The sequence below is a fragment of the Vicugna pacos genome, chromosome 26 (genome assembly GCF_048564905.1).
Source record: "Vicugna pacos chromosome 26, VicPac4, whole genome shotgun sequence".
NCBI lineage: Eukaryota > Metazoa > Chordata > Mammalia > Artiodactyla > Camelidae > Vicugna > Vicugna pacos.
The window spans coordinates 23,271,528-23,279,727 of record NC_133012.1 but is presented as its reverse complement, the minus strand read 5'-3'; the positions used below and the strand labels follow the sequence as shown (position 1 = coordinate 23,279,727).

At 36.9% G+C, this 8,200-nt stretch overlaps 1 long non-coding RNA gene across 3 annotated transcripts in view; it reads left to right on the top strand.

Annotated features, from left to right (window-relative positions):
* Positions 1-1,787: 1,787 nt before the first annotated feature.
* Positions 1,788-8,200, top strand: part of LOC140689511 (uncharacterized) — a 193,885-nt gene continuing 187,472 nt past the window's right edge. For all 3 annotated transcript variants that reach the window (XR_012064545.1, XR_012064547.1, XR_012064546.1), the window contains exon 1: positions 1,788-1,848. This is a non-coding gene — a long non-coding RNA (uncharacterized lncRNA). The remainder of the gene's footprint in view (positions 1,849-8,200) is intronic.

Below are 8,200 nucleotides of genomic sequence, written 5' to 3'. Positions count from 1 at the left end.
ACAATATTATTATGAGTTCTGATTTCAACACTTTAAAAGTAAGAAATACGTAATTCTGGGAGGTTACCTGGCTTGTTTAGGGTAACACAACTGGTAAGTGGCATATCCAGGATTTCACTGAGTGTCTTCACTTCAGAGCATGTGCTGTTCTCTTGAAGAGAGATAAAGAAGGGTGCGCATAGCACTGAGGGAAGGATTAATTCTAACTGGTACTTAGAGAAGGTTTTTAAGAGGAGTCAGTGTTTAAACTGGGACTTGAAATAAGAATAGGATTTAATTGGAAAGGAAAAGGTATCCAACTCATAGTGCAAAAGTATGCAGAGAAAAAAGGTGTACTTGTAATAATAGACTGAATTGCCTGATGAAGGTCTTCATGTGAGATTTTGAAAAATTATTATGAGGTTCATCTCACTTTGGGAAATGAGGAAAGGAAGAGCAGAGAGACTCGGGCTGGAGAATTTCCTCCAGCATGTTATAATTAACTTAGTTTGGGAAAAGGAGAGATTAGAAGGCATGTGTTTAGGTTTTAGACATCTTTGGTTTATAATGTTCTATAAATCAGAGATAATTTGTAAAAATGAGAAATGTTAAAATTTTGAATAACTTGGTTTGTCAGTTTAATTATGTTGGCTCTAAGTTGATAATGATTAAGCCTTCATTTCCTCTGAGTTGAATCTTTAGCAGTCATAGTTGAGAGGCCCTCAACAGCTGTTCAGTTTTTCTTCCATGCTGGCCAGACCTCAGCTTTTTTACTTGCTTTCCTCTCTCTCTGAGACTCAGAGATACATCCTTATTTGGATAAGTCAATCATTTGTCTTCTACCCTTTAACGAATTTTTTTTTTGAAGTCATAAGTATTGAGTGTGATTTTAACCAAAAGCCACAAAAAGAAAACTACAACCAACTTGTCACTAGGAAGGAAATAAATCAACAGCTGCTAATGGAAGAACATTAAGATGGAAGGACATTGGAGTGTTAAGATGGGTTCACTAAACTACATACTTGTCAAACCACCCTACTTAGTGGGTGATGAGCTGAAAAATATTCCCTGTTGTTTGAGGTGGTTGAATTGGAGTTTTCTATGTCTTGCAATGAAAGTATCACACCTGATATGCATATGACTTTAGTAAAACTAATGAGGTGTAATTCCTTCATTCTGATGAGAATATTAAAGCAGATTATCATTTATTATCTAGTTAAATAAGAAAGCTTGCAATAGGATCCAAAACATAAGAATCATACTAAGGTATAACAACAAATTAAGGAGAAAAGTAAATATTTGTGCTAAGATGGGGGGCTCAGAATGGTCATGAAGGTTTGTCTATAATGGAATATTAGTCTTGTGTTTTAGGAAGACAATTCTCACAGAATTTCTATAAAAAAGTGCAAAATTGGAGAGATGTAAGATGTATCAGAAATGTTAGATTAAAGATGGCCATAGAATCTTTATAACCACAGGAAAGACTGGTGGCTAAAGATGTCTGCACATTTTCAGCATTTCCCCATTGTGATATGGGATCTATTTCCCTACACTTGAAGCTGAACTGGCCTGTAGCTACCTTTTATCAATATAGTATGGCAGATGCTGTGACACGATGGCAGTTCCAAGTCTTGTCTCTAAGAAAGCTGGTAGCTTCCTCCTTGCTCTCAGAGGATTTTGGGTTGTCATGTCAGAAGTCCACTCTACAGTGGATCAGATGAGCCCTGTCTTCCAGCTGTCCCAAATGCCAGGCATATAAGCGAATCAATCTTGGACTCTTCCAGACTAACTGAGTATCTATTTCAATACCCAGGTAATCCCAGATGAAGCCAGAAGGAGCAGCATTGCCAATTCCTGATCCACAAAATGGTGAAGTAAAATGGTTGTTGTTTGATACCTCTAAATATTTGGATTTTTTTTGTTTTTGTTTTCTTGTTTAACACATCTGTAAATAACTGAAATAGATTTAGTTGCCAGTTCTGAGATTATTGTGGTAATTAAGATCCAAATTACCAATGGACCGAATTAAGGCATTAAGGATGTACAATAGGCAAGGTACTCAAGGGAAAGTGACAGTTAAAAGAAACTGGTAATAAACTGTGAGTCAGGAATCAAAGTCCTAGATGGTCATTTAATGCTACCCTAGAAGGCAGGATACATTTTATCATTTGTCTTAACCTACATCTGGAACTGAGTAGAAAGAACACATTACTAGGAAAGAGGTGTACAATAATTTTCACATTTTCTATTCTGAGTTTGATAATAAAATTGTAAATTTTAAAGGTCAAAAAATAAAGAAAACTGGAAGTAATATTCAGAAGCCAAGTGTAAGGCAAATTATTCAAACCATAGGAGTAGTTGGTAATAGGGAGTGTAGATTGAAAAGAGGTTCATGTAATTTTAGAGGAAGTTCAATTTCAAGGAAATGTAGGAGTCAAAAAGCTTATTACAATCTTTTTTTCTTATTAAGATGAAGTTCTGCCTTTTCTTAACCATGACCAGCTCATAATTTATCCGAGGTCTACAATATTCCTTACAGGGGTTAGAAAGGCTGCATTTCTCTAAGGTCTAGCAGAACCTTACAGAAGTCCCAAGACCTTGGAAATCTTGAAATGATTTAAATAACTTTGGGCCATTGCTTAGTTCCTAGGATGAGCCAAAAATATTTGATTAATTCCTGAAGAGTTTATTCAGACTACACCCTCATAAAACCAGTTGAGCCATTTCACGACAAGAATGCATATAAATATAAATAAGAAGAGTACAGGCCATTACTCAACATTTGTTTCCCCTGCACATGACAACGTTACCAAGTTACTGACACCCAGCATGTGGAAATACCACATGTTAAATTCTGTTTTAATGCATGTGTAAAGGAATGGTTGAAGAACTTGTTGCTCTAATCAATTCACATAAAAAGTGTACATTTTATTCAATTTTATTGGATTCTGTTCAAGATTCCCAGAAAATAACTCAGTCTTTTAGGTTAACTTCTTGTATGCATAAAATAGTTTTCTTGTTAATTCTGTTGGAAGTTAGCTAAAAGCAGTGTTGAATTTTGCTATTTTCTCTGCTTATTTATCTATTAAAAAACATCACATACTTCATATGACAAATCAAATATGTAACCTGAATTATTTCTCAATTGGACTATACTTGTTTTAGAAATCTATATATATATTATTTAGGCTTCTAGTTAAAATATAAGTAAAGATGTGTCAAATCTGTAATTATATATTATATTATATTTTTTGTAAATGTGAGGTATTTTCTGTAGTATTTATAATTTCCCTGTAAGTAAAGTATTTCAGAATATAATGTAGATTTAAAAGTTGGTTGATCCATAGCTTGCTCAAGAATATCTGAATTATTTTTCCAAGAATAATTTCAGATGAAAGTTTGAATCTCTGATGAATGTTCTTTTGATAGAAATGAATCACACTACTGTAGCTAAATAACTCTCCTATGGAAGTAAATGATCACTTCAGGGAGTCCTTGAAGCCTCCACAATTTGATGGCCATACCTATGACTGAGTCAATAAGATTTTACAAATATTTTTGATTATGGTCAAGTCAGCGTGAACAATAAACACCGTAGGTCTAGAGTGGAAATAATACTGTCATCAGTGGCACCCTCTCATAGCAGTTAACAAATTGATTCCTGGGAGAAATGTCTGTATCACATGCCACGATTTCAAAGGAGTTGAAAGTTACTGTCAAGTGGTGGTTCCCAGCACATCCCCCTCAACTACTTGGGAATGTTAATATATTACTAAATTATATATATAAACTATATAACATCAACTATATTACATGATTTGTCTGGTTTCTCAGGGATGGAGGGTCGGGTCTCACTGGACAAAGGAGTTTTGGTTCTAAAATGGGGAAAGTTGGAAGATGTTGATCACCTTAATACAACACAAGTGTTTAGGAAGAAGTCATAGCTATGAAACAGACTCGGTTAAAGAATGTGTCTGCGCACTGAGCTTCCAAAGTCGACTCAGGTTAAGGGCTGGGATAATCAGGTGCTCTCTAAGCCGAGAGATTTGTAGATAAACATTTTACTTTTCCTGCACACCAGAGTTAAAGTAATGCGTCAGACCTCTGACCAAAGATGAGGTATCAAGTGTCAGAAAACCAAATATTTGTGTTAGGGATGGTATGTTAGCCCATATTCCATGTGTGAATAACATCAAGGAGATGCCTGAATATGTATATTTTGGAATAAATTGTTAATATATAGAAGGAGAAGAGAGGTCAGTCATATTTGTGGTCGTGGATATAAGAGGGAGTTAAGTCTGAGACAGTTAAGAGTGAGACACACAGAAGAAGGAGGAGATAGTCAACTACCTCAAGACTTCTCCATCTCAGAGAGCAGGATGCAAAGACAATTCAACATAACAAGGCCATTAGCTCAGTTGGACTGCGTGTGTTTAGGAGGCTAACCTTGGAGATACTGAGATATTGATGACTTGTGTGACCATGAGGAAAGAACCAAGAGGAACACTGGGGGTTCATCACACTCAGGAGTGAAAATAGAGCTACTAGGAGAGCAGTAATCAAGTAATCACTTGCTAAGTATAAAGGAAAAAAAAAAAAGAGCTTTCCTCTGAGGAGACCTCTGGAGTAGCAGAAAATCTTTAGAATTCAGAGTGACAAGAAACATATGGAAAGGGGCTATTGTATGTAATTTGGACTAAAACACTGATGTGAGAAATAGAGTTCATGGCATACAGTGCAAGTGTTCCTTTCAGACTTTGAAATCTAGGAATCATACCATTGAAAACACCTACTTATGATGAATAAAATTTTATAATCATTCTTGAGATTATGGGCTAACCTTGACGGAGTAAGGTAACATCACAGAAACCAACATGTGAAAGGAGCTGGAATCCAAAGTCGTGGACATCAGCTCAGGTCCTGACCCTGCAGCAGCACTGGGCAGTTGTCCAACCTCGGTCACCCAGAGCTGCCGAGTACTGAGGTGTGTCCCAGCAAGGCTGAGCCCTGCAGGTCGTTCTCAGGTGAAGGGATAGATAGGTAGGTAGGTAGATACTGTCTATACACAATCTAATATAGAGGTTGTCTCTTGGAGCCTGTGTTCTAGGTGGGAACTACATTACCGCTGAGAATTTCTAAGTGCTGCTCTTCTTTATTGATGTGGAGAGTCTGAGTTTTATTACCAATATGATCGAGTAAACTGCAGTCACAAAAATAATTTCAAAGGGTTCACAGGTGGTTTTACAAAAGCAACACCTATATCCATTAAACCAGTAGAATTAGGAGACACAAACAGCTGTAAAGGTAAGTTCTGACAAACATTCAAGAGGGAAAAATGATAATTTGATACAAAATCTGTCAACAAGTAAGAGAAAGGTGAAATGCTCTGCAGTTCATTTTTTATTAGTTATAACCTTAAAACCAAACCTAAAGACCGTGTAGGAAAGTTAGTGAGGATGAGCTAATGCTGACAGGATTAAAGGGGGGTAAAAAAAGGGCCTGAAAACAATAAATGTAACTTCTTATTCAAGCACAGTCCACAGAAGGCAAGCTTGGTTTTCCAGGGCATCTGTCCTTCATGTAGTTACTTTAAAATTCAGGACTCTTTCCAGGATGTGCTCCCCACTCCCTAAACTCAATTTGAAGCAGGGAAACTGACAGCTCTAGGATAATCCTAACTTTCATTTTTTTTGTCAGATCCTATGCATGGTTTGCTTGACTGAAGAATAAACTTAGGTCATAGAACGTAACAGAAAATGATGAAACTCGTTCTTTAGAAGTCTGACTTACATAAACCATCTCCATTTGGGAAAAGGTTTCATAATAAAAATATATACAGAACATATACAATTAATTTACTTATACAAACAAAGGCAACATCAGCATTTTGAGGTTTTTAAATATTTAAATGCGTTTGATTTCATGTTCATAATAATTGAGATAACTTTTTCCAAATAACATCTAACTCAGCTGCTTCATAGGAGCTGATACTCTGGGCAAAAATCCTTGCTCACTTTTTAAATGAAGAATAGGTCTTAGAGAATAATATTTAAATCATGGCAACATGCAAAATTAGGGGCTTTAAAGAAGTAAATCAACATCACCACGCTCTCGCCTCATCTCATTCATGTTTTGCTTGCTGTTCATTTTCCCAACTCTGCTGCCATGGTAATTATTTATGCTGTGAATTATTGTCATATTGTTAAATACAGCTTTGAAAATGACAAGACCAATCTTTTTTATTTATCATCAACCAGTCATCCTGCCTGGAACTAACAAAAGTAAATTATATTTCTGTTAAGCATTTATTGAAAACATTGCATATGATCACTGTGCTTTTTAGAAGAGAGGAACCAGCCCAAGTGACTCAAACAGCTGGAATTCCTTTTTCTCAAATACCCTTTAAAATACATATGAAATGGCCTAAAACTAATATTCCATGCCACTACACTAAGAAACAAACAAAAAAATGAATTTCTGATCTTTGTCCCCACAGCTGCCTCTTCCTAAGATACCCTCCTGCCAGTTTCTCTTTGCTCCACGACTGAGTTCTTCCTTCAGATATATCTCAACTCTGACCACCACGTTCCATCTCTGCTGCCCCCATGCTGGTGAGAATCACTATTGTTTCTATGCAGATTCTTGCAGTCACCCCACAACTCACTCCACTATCTCTGCTTCTGCCACCCTGCCATCTATTCTCATCCTGGCAGCCCTAGGGGACATCGTTAAAAACAAAACCTTCAACTCAAAACTCGACTATGACTTCCCTCCCAGCTGTCTCAGAGCTAATCAGAAGTCAGTCTATAAGGTTTACAAGGTTACACGAGCTCCCCCACTCCCACCCCATACCTCTCTGGCCTCAGCCTGTACGGTTCTCCCCCTTACTCCTTCTGCTCCAGGTCTAACCTCCTTTTTGTCTCTCGGAAATGCACTGGCTTTTACTTCAGTTGGTGTTTCTTTTCCTTCAAGAAACTAGTGTGTCTCCCTCACCTCCTTCACCAACTTATACATGTGGTTTCTTCTTTTGAAGCCCTCACTATGTTCTTTCAAACTTCTTGCACACGCAGTCCTCCTACTCCCTGTAGACCCTCTGTGCTTCATTTTCCCTGTACAACTTATCATCTAATTTACTATAATCATACTTGTTTTTCAAGAAGGTAATCTCTCTTTCTCCCCTACAACTGAAGTGTAAGCCACTCGAAGGCGGGGATTCTTGTCCAACACCTAGACTAGTGCCTGACACATAGCAACCACTCACTACATGCTGAATGAATGAAGGAATGAATGAATGTGTGGCTGAAAAATTACCCATGACACTCTAATCAGAGGGACCCCTGTCACTCCCAGAAGCATACAAGCTTATCGACATCTGGACCCAAATTCTCCTTCTTACATCCTGTTATAACTTTTCTTCGTTCAAAAGTTAATTCCCTTACCCTTGCTATGACCAGGAGTATGTACGTACCTAAAGAGAAGCTTTAATCTTCTGACTTCTAAATATTTTCCAATTTATTAAACGTGTTTTAGTTTTCTGCTCTCCCTTATCAATTTTGGATGGCATGATTCTCCCGTAGATAACCATTTGTCTACTTTAGCTAACCTCCCTGCCTCTCTGTCTTTTCATTATATCCACTTAGCAAAACAAACCTGGATGAACCAGTTCTATGATAGACTTCCTCCAAGCTTGACTCTGGGCATTATTAGAGAATCGGGACACTCAGTCTTCCTGGCAGTTCTACGACATGACTCAGGTCAATTCTGATCAAGTCTGTACTTGATATTTCCATTTGCATGCCTTAAAACACTCAAACATGTAAATGATAGTGCAGCAAACATTTGGGGAAGACTTAAGATATTTCTAGTGAAGACCAGTAAAGGATTCAGAATTAATTAAAAGCAGCAATTGAACAGAATCCAAATCTATCTTAAGGTTACCCAGGATAATAAATTCTAAGGTGTCTCCTATGGCATCTTTCAAGGTCTTCTGTGAGAACTTAATTAGTGGGGGAACTGAAATTTCACAATTGATGTCCTTAAACTATTAAAACAAACAAAACTGGTAAAAAATAAATAAAATTTCAAATAAATGCACTGATGTAGCGTATGGTGCACTTTAATCACAAAATTAAAACTAAATGCTAACTGATTTATTAGTATCAAATCAGAAAAAATCAGGAAATGCATGATCGTTAAGCTCCTAGGAACTAACTTGTATCTT